At 40.4% G+C, this 19,819-nt stretch overlaps 1 protein-coding gene across 1 annotated transcript in view; it reads right to left on the bottom strand.

Moving 5' to 3' along the window:
• Positions 1–19,819, bottom strand: part of CREB5 (cAMP responsive element binding protein 5) — a gene marked incomplete at its 5' end in the record, with an annotated part of 335,925 nt that overhangs the window by 11,374 nt on the left and 304,732 nt on the right.

Raw genomic sequence — 19,819 nt, 5'->3', positions numbered from 1 at the left:
GACCAAGCCCATCAAGTGGGAATCTTTTTAAAGTAGGAGGTAGATTGTTTTCTTGGTACCATTTCAGTGCCCGCTAGTTTTTCCTCTTTCATTCTTTTCTTCTGCTCCAAAGTATCCTTTGATTTTCCTTCCAAAACCCATTCACTACAGGAAGTATATCATTATTAAGCTTCCTTGGTGGGACACCCAATATGGTATACTTTGCCAAAGAGGACAACTGTCAATAGTCAAACACTAAACTTCTTACAGTTGGGTAATGTTATTTAGAGGAGGGCTGGTTTTTTTTAAGTGCACTGCATTCATTTGTATTATTTAGCAGTTCAAAATTCTATCTAGAAGTAGGAGGAATATGTACTAAAATCCATTGTAAAGAAAGAAAGAAATATTATACTCTCTGTGACTGACCCCAACTATTTTTCCTAAGGAGAAAACAAGGCTTTAAATCAGAATCCAACAAAAGTAAATACATCTAGGGACACCTGTGTGGCTCAGTGGGTTAAAGCCTCTGCCTTCAGCTCAGGTCATGATCCCAGGGTCCTGGGGTCAAGCCCCACATCAGGCTCTCTGTTCAGTGGGTAGCCTGCTTCCCCCTCTCTCTCTGCCTCCCTCTTTAAAAAAAAAAAAAAAAGTAATACATCTAATTGCTTTTGTTCATTCTTTCAAAATCTGAAATTCGATCTGCGCATAGAACATTTCTCCGCTTGGTGTTTTTGGATGGAAGAGTGGGGAGACACAGACAGAGGAAGAATGGATGGAAAAGGAGCACGTCTTCATTCTTTTCAATCTCTTTTTTCATCCCAGATTAAAAATTTTTCACTGGTCTTAGTTTTTCATTTAAAGATAGAGTGTGTATCACAGAACAAAAATCAGGAACCCTAGGAGTATGTATTCATGATCCATGCTGATTACACCAGTATTTATTATTATTTTAATCTTTTTAAAAAAAGATTTTATTTATTTATTTGACAGAGATCACAAGTAAGCAGAGAGGCAGGCAGAGAGGGAAGGGGAAGCAGGCTTCCTGCTGAGCAAGAGCCCGATGCGGGGCTCGATCCCACAACCCTGGGATCATGACCCCAGCCAAAGGCAGAGGCTTTCACCCACTGAGCCACCAGATGCTTCTTTGAATCCTAATTTTGAAGATTTTTTTTTTTTTTTTTTTTTGGACAGATAGAGGTCATAAGTAGGCAGAGAGGCAGGCAGAGAGAGGGAAGCAGGCTCCCCGCTGAGCAGAGAGCCCGATGCGGGGCTCGATCCCAGGACCCTGGGATCATGACTGGAGCCAAAGGCAGAAGCTTTAACCCACTGAGCCACCCAGGCGCCCCTGAATCCTAATTTGGACCTTGTTTCAGATGCAGAGATAGAAGTACTGTCTTCCATTCTACTGCCCTTGACTTGGTTTTTATCTCAGAATTCAGATCTTTGTAAACTCAGTTGGCAATTAATTTTAAGTACATTATCAAAAGGCTACCACGACCTTTCACCTGGTCCTAGTAAGGTGAGGTGTTTTCCAAAGCACTGGCCATTTGAATTCAATGAATGGATCTGTTGGTTAGATTGACCTATTTTAAAATGGAGACAACCCCCAATGAAGTGTAGTAAGGGGACTAGATGATAGGGTTGCAGCATCAGCCTACTTGATTTCCTTCTAAATGATGGTAACTACCTACGTAAGAGGCAAACATCTCACGTTAAGCAAACTATGATCATTTCAGAACTTCATGGTTACAAATATCATGAATCAGACATAACTCAGATTTAGATTTAACATTGTCCTGAGTTTCAAGACTGGTTCAAAGAATACCTATAAAACATTAAGCATGCACGCAGACAAACTCAGTGTAGTACTCACGTCTCCAGCAACAGACATAGAAGGATTCTGTTTATTTTGAGAAAATACGGTTGTCAGGACAACTGAGTGAGACATTTCAAATGCGATTTAAAGTCATACTCTCTAAGTACACTAGAAAAACAGCGAGGCTACCATTTTAGGGAGATTAACACGTCAGATGCACATCTGAGATTTCCACACCCTGGACTGCCAAAATAGATGCCAATTTAGGAATATGGAAGACTTCAAGTAATTGACTCTCTCACTCTTCTATGCTCTTGGGGAGCGTGGGTGATGTACACAGCCAGGGCTCTGATGCACTAAGGCTGGCCATTAAATGTTCCATGACATTTTTTTTTTTTCTTAACCAGAAGAAGTTTAACCTGGCTCCACTTCAGCTAGGGTAATGGCAGCCTCCCTCCCAAAGATTCCTTCTACCCTTCCAATTGGCAAACACTTGCTTCATTTCCTCCTGTAGAATAAGGATCATGCAGAATGGCTGGCTGAGCACGGCGCAGCTTCTCATTCCGCACTCGGTCGATGTTTGGAGGGAAGTGCTCATGCTTTCAACACACATTTACCGAGCATTTAGTCCATACACAGTAAGAAATACAAAGACAAAGCCGATACTGTTCATTTCGCCCCCAAAAGCGAAGATTCCATCGTCCGTGAGGTGCTATGACATTAGAGATTAAATGGGCTATTTCTAGTGAGATTTTTTAGTTCAGGGTTAGAGTGCTCTCCCTTGAATTAAATAGATATTGCTGCTGCTCCGGGGCTGATAGACTTTCTTTCTTTTTTTTTTTTTTTTTTAAAGATTTTATTTATTTATTTGACAGACAGATCACAAGTAGGCAGAGAGGCAGGCAGAGAGAGAAGGGAGGAAGCAGGCTCCCTGCTGAGCAGAGAGCCCGATGCGGGGCTCGATCCCAGAACCCTGGGATCATGACCTGAGCAGAAGGCAGAGGCTTTAACCCACTGAGCCACCCAGGCGCCCCTAGACTTTCTTAAATTGCGGCCTATCAGATACATGTAGTTTCGCCTGGCCTACACTGGGACTTCAGTTATGGTTGAAGCCAGTGGTTCTCAACCAAGGGTGATTTTGCCCCTGTCCCTGGCAATATTTGGCCATATCTGGAGGCATTTTTGATTGTTACAACTTAGGAGGGAGGTGCTATGATGTCAAGTGGGTAGAGCCTAGGAGGCTGTTAAACATCCTATGCATGGGACAGTCCTTCACAACCAGGAACTATCTAGCCCCAAATGTCACTAATGCCAAGGTTGAGAAACCCTGCCTTAACCTGACCCCCGGGTTAACCAAACCATGACTAAATGGCACTTATCAGTTATTTGTCTTATTACTTTGAAGGGGACACCCCAAGACCACTGTTGTATGGGTATTAAAATAGGCTTGCATCAGAATCCAAGTGAGTAACAAAATATCTTCTGTGCGACATTTCCTCTTGGTCCTTAATGAAATTCGTCACCTCCCTTTGGCTCATGAATGGTAGTGACAATCACAACATTGAGAATTTAGTTTTCTTAACCAGAGGCTCTGATAACTGGAAGAGTTCTGGAGCCCACCTGGACCCAATCATTAACATTTATTTATTTATGAACATAGATTTCACAGATTAAAAAGCCGAGGGTCCGGGAGATCAAAGGCCATTGCAAGCAGGTGACAGGTTCAAGGTTGAAGACGAGCCAATTAGAGCCCATGCCTCCCGACCTGCAGTCCACGTCCTCCTCTGCTACCCTGGAGATGAATGTGGGCTCAGCTGCATCTTGAACATTAATGAGGAACAGAAATGACATCTGAGAATGTGAACTAGTCCATGTGCTGTGTATTTTCCATGGCATTCAGTCAATGTGTCCTCAGGCTGGGCTACTTCTTGTCAGGAGCCACTGCGACAGTGTCAGCCACCGTGCCACCAAGGAGCCCCGGGAGCAGAGTTTGTGAAACCCATAGGCATCTGCAGCTCCTCAGATGGAGACAGGTGCTATCCCGGTAGGATCTGCCAACCTAGAAGGCAAGGGCAGCTCCGAAGACCTTTTGGGGAGTGTTACCAAGGGCATAACCATATTCTCCTTTACCAGTGGTGGCTGGGGGAACTTCTCTCAATTTTCTTCCTCTGGCTTCCTAAAATGACTATTGGATTGTTATTTTTACCTCTCAAATAGTTCCAGCCCTGGGAAGGTCCTTAGAGGGAATTACATAAAGCTTCAGGCCTGATATTCTCTTCTTAAGTCATTTATTAGTTTTGCATATATCTGGATACAGCCTATACAGTGGGAAAAGAGACACATGCTCCATTTGTCTGCTGAAAAGCAGTTAAAAGTGAGCTCCATATTACGTAGTGAATTTAATAATCCTACTTTCAAATAATGAACCCCCAATCCAGAGATTCCAATGCACATTCTTATAAATCTTTTTATACATAGACTGGACATCTATTTAGTCAACAAAGGTGGGAGCGGGAGACTTCCCTCCAGCCCCCATCCTACCTTCTGTCTATAAAGAATTTCAAGAGGGGCCTAGGAGATGGAAATCAAAGTATCTACAAGACTTTTCTTTACTTCCTTTCTCCTCTCATATCTGAAAAATAAATACAGAAACAATATTTAAGTTTGAATTTTCTGTTTTGTGTGGCTTATTTTCTGGGGGAAAAGGCATGTAATGGGTGGTCATGAAGTGTCATACAACTTGGCTATCTCCTCTGTCAGCCTCCTGACACTATCACTAAGATTCTCCTTGAAACAATCACCATCTGTCTCCTTACACTATTGGATCTGCCTGATGACCAAGGAAATGAACAAAGCATGGGGCCAGAGTGTGAGTGTGTACGTGTGTGTGAATGTGCATGTAGGACGGAGGAGGAGGGCAGGGGAAGGGGAAGGTACCATGGCATAGAACCAGGCCCCAGAAATAATGCAGAAGTCTGCTCTGAGATTTTCCTATAGACCTTTAAACAGGATCCTTGTTGGAATTTTTGGATTCCGTCCCGTGGAGTTTCAAGTGCATTCTCCAGGGCAGCCACTTACTGTTCCACAGAGGTGTGAATGTCCTGGAGTTCTACAAGCACAATACTTCACATTGTTGGTTCAGAATGACTTTAATTCCTCTTTCCACCACCCCGCCCCCATCCCCATTAAGAAGCTACTAGATCCACAGAGAGACCGAGCTCAGCTGGGACTGAAAAGGTCAAGGAGAGCAGAAAAAGGACCTGCACTAAGCATCCCAGTATAAGAATATAACCAAATACTAACAAGGAGCATAGTCCTGATTTCTGCTTGGTAATGGTCAAAGTCTGACAAGCAATTACACGAAGTTTACGCAAACAGCCCTATTTTCCTAAAAGATTAAAAAGATAGCCATCCCTTTTAAATCAGCTCCAAGCCCCAGCTAAGTGTAGTGGATAAAGGTTCTGCTCTATTCAGACAAGAAAGCATACATGCCCTGGAAAACCTCCTCAGCAGTGAATGTGTTTGCAAGTCCACGAACCAAACAGATCAAGAACCCCTGCATTCAGCCGGCTTACATCTGCTGTCAGTTCCAGACTGTCCTCTACGGATGATCTGTATATTATTATACAAGGCAACATCCTAAAATGAAAGCACCTCTAAGAATCACGGTGTTAGACTGGGACATACAATCCAGATGCTTCCCATCGTGGGGAAACAAACCCCGGGAGGTCTCCACATAGAATGAGACGACACTGAAAAGTCTAATGATGTCTACACATGCATTGAGCCTGACGGTGACTGTTTATTTTTCTGACTTTGAGACATGGTCCCGGGGACCGGCAGAAAAACGAAGGAGGAAAAGTCTCCTTAAATTATACAGAACCTTTGACAGGCTTCGTTATTCTGTTGGACAGTCCAAAAAACAGCTTATAAAAATCACTACCTTTAACAACAGTGACATGAAACCGGGCCTTGAGATCCAGAGAAAAGAGTGGAAGGAGACACCAAAGAAAGGGGGTGAGATGCAAATATGGGTAAAGAGGGGTAGAGCCCAGCAGGCTGAGGCTCGTATTCCCTGAGATGCTGGTGAGCCTTCACTCCAGAAAGGTCCCAAAGCTGTTTGGCATTAGAGGTGGAGCGAAAGAAAAGCAGACATCACAACACTTCGCTCGTGAACCACATCACACTCCCCTCCCTTAACGAAAATCTTGTGGGCTTAAACCACAGACTCATAACCCAACGCTCCCTGCCAGGGCAGCAGACAACTCGCGCTTTCCCACAGGCCGGCGCGCGGACTTCTCGGCATCCCGCTGCAGTGCCCGGCTTACCAATCCATCATCGGGCCGCCACCTAAGTTCCTCCACCCACAGCGACTGGGTCCTGGACCCCGGCCAACGCGTCAAGACCGGGGAGGGGCAAAATCCTATAACCAAGCAAACTGAGCAGGAAGGTTGGAAGCAGTGAGAAAGGGTTCGAGCAGCTAATTTTTCCACTTTCCCCCCGCTGTGGTTAAAGCAGTGACGGATAATTTATCACACATTTTGGGTGCACGCCAGCTGGCCGTTAAAAAAAAAAAAGAGAGAGAGAGAGAGAGTTGTTTATTAATTCAATTAGCTGGCTTATTTATCAGGGCTGGGTTAGCAGGGGCGGTGAGAAGGCCAAAGGACGCCCGTGTCAAGCTGTCGCTGGCGGGCCCCACAGGCAAGTACAGACGCGCATTCTTAACCCCCAAGATTTGGAGCATCGCTAGCTGTGTTCACCCTGAACGCTTGGTGTGCGACAAGAAAGCCCATCAACTGTAATGAAAGACTAGGGTGGGAAGATGCTCTAGAACAGGACAGAGTCATCTGAGTGATGACAGTCATTAGTGTTTCCCACCCACTCAGGGGCTGCTTTCAGAGAAAACACAGCATCCCTTCCGGACTCATTTTGGTTGTTGCCCTTATTTTTTAACTCATTGGTTGGTGGTTATTTATGCACAAGCCTGCCAGTGTATCAGCAGTTTACCCAGACCAGCATTGCTCAGGATCAGAGAAATCACTCATTCAGTAAGTGATTCATTCATTCATTCATTCATTCAGTAAATGGCTTATCACATATAGGAAATCCGTTTATTAACACTGCTTTGTGCTGAGCTCTGTTTACAGTGCTTTTATGGAGGGTACTGGTTCTACGGGATCCTCATGTGGTGGGTAAGATGTGCCTATCTTCCCATGAGTCAGCTATGGCAGCAATTTTCATCGATTCCTCCAAGGTCTCCCCGAGGATCTGAAATGAGATGTCCCCGATGGCCCCCCTTATTTCACTACTTCTCTCCCTCTGACCCTGCTCTTGGCTGATCTAAGCCAAATGTCTCCTTGGTGACCCAGACTACACATTTTCTGCTGATCTTATTGTGGCTAGTAGGAAAGAACGGAGAAAAAGGAGGACATGTCTACAGTTTTATTGTTTTGTTTCAAAACAACCTCACCATGAGAAATGGTTCTGATGTGTACATTTGATTTTTTTTTTATTCAGAATATAGCAATGTTTCTCATTAGCCCTACAACCAAAGAATTTCATAAACTTGAAGGAGGACAAATTTTTGACTAATATATAAGGATACTAATTTTCACATGTAATTTGGAACAAGTGCTACTCTGTCTAAAAAATCAGGGAGAGGAAGAGTAATGTAAGAAATATAAATATCTGGGTGAATCCACTGGTTAATCAAGCAGCAAATGTGACATGAAAATGGTGCCAATGATAAGACCAAAAATGACCACTCTAGTGGGGACATTGCATATTAAGGAGAAATCTGTGAGCCTGCACCAGGGCTGGATCTAGGGAAAGATGAGAAACACACCTACCTGAATGTTCTATTGAATGTCATGATTCTGGGAATATATTGATAGCTTCTCTATATCTTGCTAAGAGTTAAACCTCTTCACTGTTCCATATCAACCACTAACTACACGGGGGCAAGGGTCTTTCCCCAACTTCTGGAAATGTCACCTCGTCTTTCTCTCTGCTCTCTTCTCCCCTTCCTTCCTTCTCCCATTCATGCCATATCAAGTCTGAAAGTGAAACAAAACGTCAGTTGCACAGGCAAATGTGTGTGCAACAGCTCATGACGGTGTCACCTCACTGTGGCTCTTTTGGCGTGTCTGCTCCTTACAAACTGTGAACAAACCTGTATCTTCCCTCTTTCCTTCACCATTGGCTGACTCAGTCATTGTCTCCTTGAACTCAGTCCCTTGACAGTTTGCTGATTTCTAAAATGCCCCAAGAAATATGAGCTTTTCTTGATGATATTTTCAACCCTTGCTTTACAATATAAAAAAAAAAATGTCTATTGAGTTGAACACAATCCAGGGGAATTAAATCCCCTCTTCCTAGTAATATCTTTTGCCTCATCAGTTGTGACTGCTTGGGAGTTTCTGCTTTCAAAAATGGGAAGGAAGTTTTAGGTGGTGATGTACTAGTATTTCTTTCATTTCTTCTTTTTATTTTCAGATCAACTTAAGTAAAAAAAAAAAAGTTAATTTTAAACCCATCCATCTTACCTAACTTTAGGTATTTTCCTATTTTCCATATGTGTTGAAATTTCCCAGTTAAGCACGCTGTCTCAATTTTGGTTGCTGATGACGTATCAAAATGAGACTTCACAAAATTTGTGTGACAATTATATCTGGAGATGGCAGAGCCAACAGAATGATCATCCTTGCATTTCTTTAACTTTTTATATCTTAAAGGATTCTGGGTAAACCTTTAAAAATTTTATTCAGCAGTCTTGGGTAAAAAACATTCTTACTGTTTTTCCACCCAAATGAGAGGCAGATACACGGGTATGTACATACATCTATTTTTGGTTGAGAAGTTGATTCCTACCTACATAGGAAAAGCTGCACAGTTTAAAACTTCACATTGTTGAAACCTAATGTATTTTTGGATTCAGCAGTATCTCTACTAAATTTTAGTTACTAAAATTTATTTTCAAGTTTTAAAAAGGTATCATAGCCCAAACCCTGTGCTTTAGCACAGTCTAAACTCTAGATAAAATATTTCTGGGGAAAAAAATAAGTAAACAGTTATATAAAACAATAGACTATTTGATTGACAGGAAATTTCACGAAAGAATTCATAGCTTTTCTTTGTAACTATCTTGTCTGGCCTCTCACTTTATTTCAAATGGTAAGGTACACATTTAGAAGTGAGAGAAATATATAAAACTGAAGGAAATACCTTTGTATTGTATGGAAACCTCCTAGACACTGTAGGTCTGGCTTCTCAGTTTGGTAGGAAAGGCTGTGGATGTTTTCCCCAGAGCTTTGCTTAACCCACATAGATATTTCTCAGATTGACTTCTGGTGTTTGCTTCCAGAATGTTCTTCACCCTGAACACAAATTTTATACTTCGAACCCAATTCCTTTGGAAAGGGAAACACTGCCAGATAATTTCACTCATATAGATTCATTAAGACCACATATCAACATGTTAGCAATTCTTAATTTTCCCATTATAGCTATTGAACAGCCCTGTGCAAATAAGACTTATAATTTCCATATAAATCAGGCAAATTAAGGATTTTTCAGGATTTCTCTTTGCGTTTTCCCCAGAGAATGTGCATCCCATCTGCTTTGCTGAATGCAGGATAATCGAAGGGCACTGATCTCTCCAAATGGCTTCATTCATTACTGTCTCTGGATCCTCCGGGGCACCTGTCCCCAGGAAGGTCACCTCAGCTACACTCTGGTCTCCTGTACATTGTAATACAGCCAATCTGCACCTCCTTTAAGATGTACAGTGTCTGGAGAAGCATTGACAGGAATGAATATTTCTCCCCTTAGAGGTCAGTATTATAGAAATAAAATAATTCTATTTCTCTAGATCCAGTTTAAAATGCATTCAGAATCGAGCACTATTTTGGCTAAGACCATTGGAATGTATTTTACTACTCTGCCATCATAAATATAAACTACAGTGCAAAAGGGAGGGGGGAATGGGTTGCAGCTACCGAATGCTAAAAGAAGAAAAGCATTGTGCTGTCTATTGGGTAGACACTCCAGTATATTTTAAGCAACAACAGTTGAAAAAACCATTAGAATCAAAGTCCAGGTGATTTAAACAGGTTTGATTTAGAATCATTTTAATACAGCATTAATTATGCTTCAAATTGTCCAAATTATCCAAAACTATTTGGATAAAGGCCATTTCCTCCATCAGAATGGAAAGTGGGGTTTTCTGTGGTGTAGAGCACACCGATTTCATCAGAGGATTGTCCATTCAGACACATCAGTTGACATCTAGCTTCTTACTTCCTAAGTATACAGGCATGAGCATTACACTGCAGACTGAAACCTCCTTGCCCAAGACATGGAAGCCAATCAAACAGGCTTGTGGGAGATAGAAGAATTGGCTACTACCCTCAAGACATTTACTGTCTAGCTGGAGGAATAAAAAGTGTCCACACCAAAGCCCAACAGGCAAATCCGTGGAAGGGACAGAAAATGAGTGTCAGAGGAAACAGAGCCTGACAGCTTCTGGAGCGGCCCGGAAGGTGACCAGCAAGGCATCTTCTAGGACGATTTGAGGGGACAAATTCCAGTTTTCTAACAAAGCTTGAAGACCTCCAAGCTTGAACCTCTAACAAGCTTGGAAATCTAGATAACGGTATGAGCTTCTTGAAAGACGTCCCCCCGCTTCTCTTCCTCTCGTCCCTGCCAAGACTCGTTATTTACTTAAAGTGACCTCAGATGTTTATTACATACCTAGGCCTACCCTTCTCTTTCACTATGCCTTTGTTCCTGCAATGTCACCTAGAAACAGAAAATCATGTTCACTGCCATCAGTTGAAGGGAGTTGGGGTGAAGAGGCCTGGATGAGGGAGCGAGTGTAATTCAGAAAAGTGCATTATTTTTGTTGTAAGAATACTCCTTTTCCTCCCTTCTCCTTTACCTACTGTGGGTTATGCAGAAACAAATAATTCCAGTTAATAAATATCCCAGGGTACCAAGTCCAGTGAGCCCATTTCTTTAATTTTTAAACTGTGGACTTTCTTTGTGTCTACCCACCCCCCTTTCTTCTCCTCTGAAGCAGTGCTGGATATGGCAGGCTATGTTCCAAAACGGTACCCTTTACTCTTCTTCCAGGAAAGAACTTTTCAAATAAGGTCCTAAATGCTCATACAGTATTAGTGAGCTCACATACACCTACACGTAGCTGACACTTGCCAACTCCTGACATGGGAATTCTCAGAAGCACACCAAAGTCTCTGTTTGATTTAAATTTATTTTTAATCACATAAAATCCAATTTGGAAAATTGATGCATGGGATTTTCTGAGTCACCAGAAGCTCTCTATAAGATTGCAAATGCATTGAGAAGGAAGAAATCTGTCTTGGCACGGCTGGTATTTCACAACAACGGTAAAAATGATTGGTTTCCTCGGTTTAGAATGAATGAGATGAGTTTTAAAATATATAAAAATATGCTATTAAATCCTAACATAAAGTCAAAATACATTTGATATGTCTGAGTCATGAGGAAAAATCAGGGGAAAAAAGTAGTCAGTATTTTGAAATAAGTTTATTTTGTTAACTTTCTTTTTTGGTATTACTTAATTACCCGAGTAATATTTCTTATTCTGGATCCCATTAATTAATTTTAATAGTGATCTTTACTCTCTACTCCCAGTCATATTTTGTTGTTTTTGGCAATATACTACAACATTTTCCATTTCCTTAAGGAGTTTCCAAAAATGAGAATGATAAATGTAATTTGAATTCATTTTATACTCATACTCCTTACTATTTATGTGCCCATGGAAATAGTCCATGTATCTGTAAGCGGATCTCATATGGGAAGCCATGAAGATATTTATTAAATCTAAGTAGTTTTGCATTCTCCGACATGATTGGAAAGCACAGATTTATAAGAATAATCAGTCCTAATGACCGCTGATAGTTAAATCTTCAAGGAGGGGTAGGGGTAATTTCCTATCCCTACATATTTAATATGCCAAAAGTCCATAAAGTGTTATTAGGTCTCCTTCTATGTACAATTACTATAATCCTCTACTTTTAAGTCAAAACTTCTTGCTTTGTCACTATTACACTTAAATATTACACAACTTTTTATTAATTGCACATTAAATTACAAAGTGCAACCAAAAACCATTTACCTGAGGATGTTTTTCTGGTTCCTACAAGTTCCCAGTAATTTCTTATGAAATTTTTTTGCTTGCTATTCTTTTCATGGGAAGAGTAGGTAGGTTCTGTATGTCTGGGCCATCTTTCCCACAATGTGAAAACAAGTAAAAGATATTCACAATTCCATATGGAAACATCAACAAACAATACAGAAAAGACCAATAAACTGTTCTCCATTGGGGGGATGGCCCCATAAATCACAGTACATTCACATGAAGGCATGTCGTTCAACCAGAGAAATCATGTTTTCAAAGAATTATTTATGCATAGACAAAAGGCCAAAAGAAAATATTCTATCGACAGTAGTCATCTCTGAGTAACTGGGTTACAGGTTATTTTCCTTTATTTATTTTTCCTTCTTCTCTATTTTTTTGGCATTTCCCCAAAATGGTTTTTGCAATTAATATATAGCAGAAAAAATAAGTCAGAAAAAAATAAGTATAATTTTTACAATTCACCAAACAAAAAAAAAATTTAAAAGAAATGGTGTGAAGACATATTTATGCAATAGAGAAAGCCTCCAAAACAGAGATGATTCACAAGTCCTAGAACTTTCGGTGGGCAAACATCTGGACAGCAGATTACTTTGTTCTCGTTCAGATTGTTTTGTGGTGGGGCTCACAGGACTTCCCACTTCCCACTGTCTTTTTTTTTTTTTTTCATTCACGTATGAATCACCTACATTGTTACTTCAGTGAGTTACATGAAAAGTTCTATATTTTTAAAGTCTGTGTGTGTGGGGGGGTATTTTTCTGCTAACCTTTTAATATCGGAGCCATTTCAGTTTTTAAGATCAAAGGAATTAAGGAGGAAATGATTCTATGGATTTTTCACTACAAGGAAACTATACCAAATTGAGGTTCAGTATAAATACAACCTGGAATAAGACTATTTCATTCACAAATGGAAGGGCAAATATGAAATTGTTAGAGAGAGAGCATAGTGATAATTAGTGACATAGAATAATATAGAGAGTTCAGACATGGTTTTAAATTCAGAACGTTAAATTGGGACCAATGATAACAAGCTAGGAAAGTCTTTGGAGTGGTGAGCTCCTTATAAGGATCTACTAGGTAAAATGGTACAGCTACTTTGGAAAAGTTTGTAGGCTTTTTTAAAAATTACACATAGAATTACCACATGACCCAGCAATCCCACTCGTAGGTATATACGCAAGATAACTGAAAACATACATCTACACAGAAACTTGTACACTAATTGTTCAATGCCACATTATTCATAACAGCCAAAAAGTGGAAATAAGCTTAACGGCCACTAGTTGACGAATGGATGAATAAAATGTGGTATAACCATACAATGGAATATTATTTACAATAAAAAGGAATGAGTGCTGACCCATACTGTAACTTGGGGGACCCCTGGAAACATTATGTAAGTGCAAGAAGACAGGCACAAAAGGCCACATACTGTATAATTCCATTGACAGGAGAAATTCAAAAGAGGCCAATCTATAGAGACAGAAAGTAAATTAGTGTTGTCAGGGGCTGGAAGGGGGAAGGAGTGATTTCGATTGGGTAAGGAATTTCTTTTGGGGTTAATGAAAATGTTTGAGATGAGCGTTGATAAGTGTACGACTCTGTAAATATACTAAAAACCACCAAATCGTGCATTTTTAAAAGGTAAATTTTATGGTGTATTTTAAAAATTGTTTTTAACTCTATCATTGGCTTTCTTATGATGGGCTATAGTTCCTCCAAATGAAAAGCAGAGAGAATACAGTTTTTAAATTTTTCACAGAATTTTCAAGTTCTAGACTAAAAAATTCAGACTTTGTGAATATATTTTGATAGAAACAGAGAGATGAAAAAATTTCTTGGTCTTCTCTAGTAAACTCCGATGGCTTTTAAGTGAGCCCCGTTTAACTTTCCAACCCGGGGAACCACGAGATCTAGCCTCTAAACTGTGCTCATGGGGCATGAACACAGTGCCAGTTTTCTCATTTGTAAAAATGTGGTAATAGTGCTAGCTCTGTGTAGGGATTTAATCCAAAAGAACAAATATGTATGAATCACTTACTGGGCTGCATTGTGGCAAACACAAAGATGAGCAAAAGGTGATCTCTGCCCTCAAGAAACATTTAATCTCATAGAGGGTAAGAAATAGATCTTAGGATACAATAATGATGACATAATAGTAATTCAAAAAATTTTATGGGCTCAGATGAAAACACCTTGTGTACCAACAGAATGATAAATAGGTTTGGATGATGGATACCATGTAACACTGGAAATGAATGAACTATGAGAATCCACGTGACAAATCTGATAAGTAAAATGTGAGCCCTCCCCAAATAATCAAGTTTTAGAAAAAGACATACAGCATAAAAACATTTATAAAAAGCTTAAAATATACTAAAATACTATGTTATTAATATTATAGGATCCCTTAATGTTTTATATGTACATAAAATTATATTTATATATAATGTATAAATGTATTTATGTAATATATAATTATATGAGGCTCTCCACGGGAATGATAAATGCCAAGTCAGTGGTTTTTCTAGCACTCAGTGTCTTCTGCACCATAATGATGGTCAAATCAGTGATTGTTAGATTATTTTTTATGACATTATAGTCTTAAACATTGCATGATAATTTTAAGATATTAGATTAGAGGAAAAAGTCAGAGGTCGGTTTCTACTGGGTATTGCTAGGGGGATAAGGGAAGATCTTCTAGAGGAGGTATCTGAGCTGGACTTAAAAGGATCCATGACTTCCACAGGCAGAGAGAAAGGGAAGGAACTGCGGGTGAAGGGAATAGTACAAGCAAATTAAAATCACAAGGTTTTAGGGTTATAAAGCCACATGAAGCATTTCAGCTCTCAGGTTCTTTTAGATTTTTGAACTGCAGAACACGAAGGACAAGGGGATTTTTATGAATCGTGGTGCCGAAAAGCCTGATATGGTAAAAACCAAACAGAACCAGAATTTCAAACCGTGTTTGGAGACTTGCAAACTTGTTCTTTCTTTTAAACAGTGAGAACAAATTGGGATCCCCAGAATATATCACTTGGGAGATGGTGGGAGAATAATTTTATCCACAAGTATTAAGTTGTTGCCCGAGGACAGCTGAGTAAACAGTTTGCTGAAGCCTGTTTGAGGACTGCCAGCTAGTTACACCCATAATTTCATCTCTATTAACAAAAACAACTCATACTGTCGCACTGCCCTGCTTTGGCTACCCTGGGGTTCTCGGTATTTGAATTATGGAGTGTCACTTGAGTAACATTCTATAGCAGTGGGGGCTGTGTTTTGATGTCCTTTCGTTACCCACCCCCACTCTGCTGATTTATGGCATACCACGCAGAGACTTAAATCAAAACTAGAAAATACGTGTGAAATAATGCAAAACAGAGTCGCAGGGTTGGCAATTCCGTAATTACACCTAAAGGGAAAATAATTATGTAATACCGTATGGCAAGAGTAAGTCTCAGAATAACAAATGCCCATACTGTAAATGCAGAATTCTGGGAAGAACACGCAGGAGCTTTGAAGAGAGGCTGATGGAAAGGTTGCCTTTTAAAAGGGCCCAGAGACACCTTCGTGAATGATGTTTGGCCTCTGGTAATACTGTTTGTCGTCCAGAAACTGAAGACCTGAATGAATGAGGTGACATGGCCCTAACAAAAGGAATGCCAAAAAATGGGACAAAACTTGAGTTATTTATTACTTGAACTCACTTTCAACTACTACCTGCAGTAGCCACGGGTTTTACCGATTGGTTAAAATTCTCAAAGTGGGAAAGCTACTTATTGATAGAAATCAGAAAACTCTCCAAATCTTGACAGCAACTATGAAATGGAAACCAAGTCAAGGTTTAAAAAACCACCACCAACACAAACCCCGTAGTACTGGAGAGCTCTCAGTTAAAAAAAGGAACAATGAAAGAATTCCTCAGGAGTCAAGAATATGAAACTCTCCCTTCGAAGTCTATCAGTTAATGAACCACCTCTGAGTGAGGGAAATATGAGAGAAATGACCCGGGCAATACTCCAGCCTAAATCTTCATGCTGGAAAACAACTCTACATCCACCTCTGTATTGTAAAGCGCTGGCATGGGAACAGAAATAAAAGATGCTAGGAAAATATTAGGAGACTAAGGCTTTTACAGGCTGACTTCCTCATTAAAAATTAGCTCTGAATTTAAATGTTCCCTAAGTTCCTCCAACCATTCACCTGGGCAGAGCCATACTAGGTGAGCTCAGGGGACAGGGGTGTCAGTTAAAATCATTCCAAACAGGAAAATCAGGGAAAGATATGGCTTTAAGACGGGGCTTGGCCCTTGTGCCATATCCAGCCAGCTGTGTGGTTTTGTAAATAAAGTTTTATTGGAACACAGCCATGCCCATTCATTCATGTATTGTCTATGGCTGCTTTTGAGGTATAATGGTAATCTTGGGTAGGTACAAGCATCACATGGCCCACAAAGCAAAAATACTATCTGGTCCTGTTCAGAAACAACTTGCCCACTTTTGCTTTAGTTTACCAGTTATCTGGAATAGCTTTCATGGTTAAAAACTTTTTAAAGTAATAATTTATAAGAATAGCTATCCAACTGGGCATAACCATTAAGAGTTTATGCTTAAGCTTTAGAGTAAAAAGATACTTCTCTGTGTCTTTTTTTTTTTTTCTTCCCTAATTAAGGGTAAATCTATATTATGTATTCAATTGAGCTATAACATTTGAAATGAGTTTTTTTTTTTTTTTTGCTCTGCACAAAAGAATGACAGTAGAGGTAGCTCGAATTCAGCACAAATAGTCTTAAGATGATTCCTTTTTGAAAACCAAGATTTAAGAGATTATTAATAAAGAAATTAAAAAGGAAATGCTGGAATAAAGGATTAAAGGAGGTATTTATATGTTTGGAAATAATAGTAACAATTTCTAAATCTCCTTAACAACTTGCCTTATAATAATTCATTTAATCCTTACAATAGCCCAGACATTATGTATTATTCAGTTGATTTTATAATGGTGACATTGAGATCAATGAGGTTAAGAGAGCTGCCTATAATCACTTCTCTAACAAAACTGTAGACCAGAACCAGATCACCAGGGTCACCTTCAAAGCTAAATGCTTCCATTCTCCACTGTGCCCTGCAAAGCAGAGAACCACAGAAGGAGGACTTGCTTAGGAAAACCAAGTTCTCTTATCTTAAAGCTAAGTGAGCTTGGACAAGTCTTTTAGTTTCTTCAGCTATCAGTTCATTTATCAAACAATGAGTGATATGTTCTACAAAAGCAATATTACTGTGAAACCGATACTTGGACATTTTACTATATTTAGTATGAAAACATCTTTAAAAAAGGATTTACCTTCCTGTGTTTCCTCTGTTCATAACAATTCTTGCTTCTTTCTTATCAAGCATTTGGCAAGGAGAATTGGTAGTTTTCTGTATGGGGTAAGTTCTGCACCTACCCCCACTTCTCCTTACCTTCTGCTGCCCCCAGGAGTCAAGGTTCAGGTAATCCTGAACTCACAGCCTCTTTTGGTGGGTTTGGCTTCACACTTCCCTGGGCCCTCATAGATGTCCTGCTCCCCATTTTTATTTTAATTTTATTAATTAATTTATTTTAAAATATTTTATTTATTTATTTGACAGAGAGAGACACAGCAAGAGAAGGAACACAAGCAGACAGAGTGGGAGAAGGAGAAGCAGGCTTCCTGCTGACCTGGGAGACTGATTCGGGGCTCAATCCCAGGACCCGGGATCATGACCTGAGCGGAAGGCAGATGCTTAACCGTCTGAGTCACCCAGGCGCCCCCATTTTTATTTTGCCCCCAAGATGTTGGTCCCTTTAGTATGCCCAGGTCACCCTGCTGCCCCCATTGCTCTTTTGCCCCAGCATCCAACACTTTCTGTGTGTTAACCTGAGCATTTTCTTTCTTCCTTTCATAGATTTATTTAACTGAGAGAGGGAGAGAGAGGGCACGTGTGTGTGTGCACACAAGGCAGGGGAGAGAGGGGTGGAAGGAAAGGGAGAGAATCTTAAGCAGACTCTCTGTCCAACCCAGCATGGAGCTCAACCTGAGGCTCGATCCCTTGACCCTGAGATCATGACCTGAGCTGAAATCAAGAGTTGGACGTTTAACTGACTAAGCCACCCAGATACCCCAACCCGAACATTTTCTAAACCTGAGCCCACAGTTTCCAGTGTCTGTCAGTCTGAAGTGGAATCTCTCTAAAGGGAGACTCCACCAAATTCAAGGAACTCTACCAGTGTGTTCTGTCTGAGGAAGCAGATTTTGTAAGTGAAACTACCCCATGTTCCTTAAAGCCTAGGCAGGGCCACCAAGGTAGGTGGCTGCCCAAGAAAGTGGGTGGGTTTCAGAATGAAAACTGCCCTTCACTGTCTAGCTTTTAACCAGCCCAGAAAGAAAATGGTGACTTGCTCCTCATGAAAACTTTACTGCCAGAAGAAAATAGAGATTCACACATGAACCACGCAAAGGAGGGATGGGATGTTCTCTGACTCCTTGGAGAACAGTCACTCAACCTTCTTTTCAATGACCAAAGAAAAGAGTTACGAGCAAGGAGAATGTCTTCTCCTGAGAGACTGGACCCCACCCATCCACCCACCCACCTACAGGGAACTGTAAATTACATATTTTACCGGCACAGCAAATTGGCAGCCAATGCTTTAAACATTATGAACTGCCAGGTCTGGGCCTCAATACAGATACTTTTTTGTTTTAGGCACTTGCCATTTAAAAATATACTTGGAAGTTTCTGGAAGGGGTATGGCTTTAGATGAAATGCCCACATAGAGAGAGAATGAGATGAGAAGGAATGTCCTGCTTTTAACACATGCTAGGCGCCTGATAAGAATCATTTCATGTATTTACACAACACCTCCAGGAGGTGGGTGTCATTATCTTCCTATTAAAGATTAAGAGGGGCCCTAACTTGCCCAGGCTCACTTGTGAGTAGAATCCCCCTATTCTAAGATGGCTTTCTTGACAAAACCACATTAACCGACTGAATATTTCCCTTGGAAAAATCCTGGGAGTTGTGACCATGGAATTTCAAGCCTTGTCTTTCTCCCCTAAAGGAAAACCCATGTTTTTTGTTTCTGTTTACAGAACCCCTGGGGCCTTAGAGATCAGTTCATCCAAACCCTGTCACAGAGCAAAGGAGGAAATAGAGGTGTGGAGATGTAGGATGATTTACTCTAAGACAGAAACTCATTAGTAAGAAAGCTCTTCTTTTTGGCCCTGCTACTATATTTCATATTTCTTTTAACATAAGAGAGAATGCCCCAGTTAGTGGGAGAAAGAAAAATGTACTGCTGATGTTGCGACTCAAAATTTAAGCCCCCCCCCATTCTGTTCACAAAACCATCAGCAGATTATCAGCTCATTGTATCATCATCAGTGTGACTGTCTTTACCATAACTAGGTTTTTTCTCCCTCATTCTTCTAGGTTATTTTTCTGGTTATAAAAACCAAAATAGTAAGTGGACTAATGAATGAAAAAAAAAAAAAAAAGGATCATGACAAAAGGTCTGAAACATATCCCTCACATCCAACCAAAAGTGTTCCATTCTCTTCCTTCTTGTCATTTATTCAGGAAGGTTGGCTAATGAAAAAGATGTCTTGGCAGGACTGCAAGAGAATGTGCAAATGCGCTGGGTTTTGTTGTGTTTCTCTTTCCCTACTCCCAACTTTGGTGCTTACTAGAAACTAAAAGCAGATGCTCTAGTACACCAGACAAAGGGCTTCTACAGAAGCCTAAGAAAGCTTGGGAACAGCTTTTGGTGGCCACAGTTCTGCAGGACAAGAGACCTGGGTGGCTGAAGCTCTATTGTAT

The sequence above is a fragment of the Martes martes genome (genome assembly GCF_963455335.1).
Source record: "Martes martes genome assembly, chromosome: 11".
Lineage (NCBI taxonomy): Eukaryota > Metazoa > Chordata > Mammalia > Carnivora > Mustelidae > Martes > Martes martes.
The sequence above is the reverse complement of the archived record's forward strand: the minus strand, read 5'-3'. Positions and strand labels throughout refer to the sequence as shown.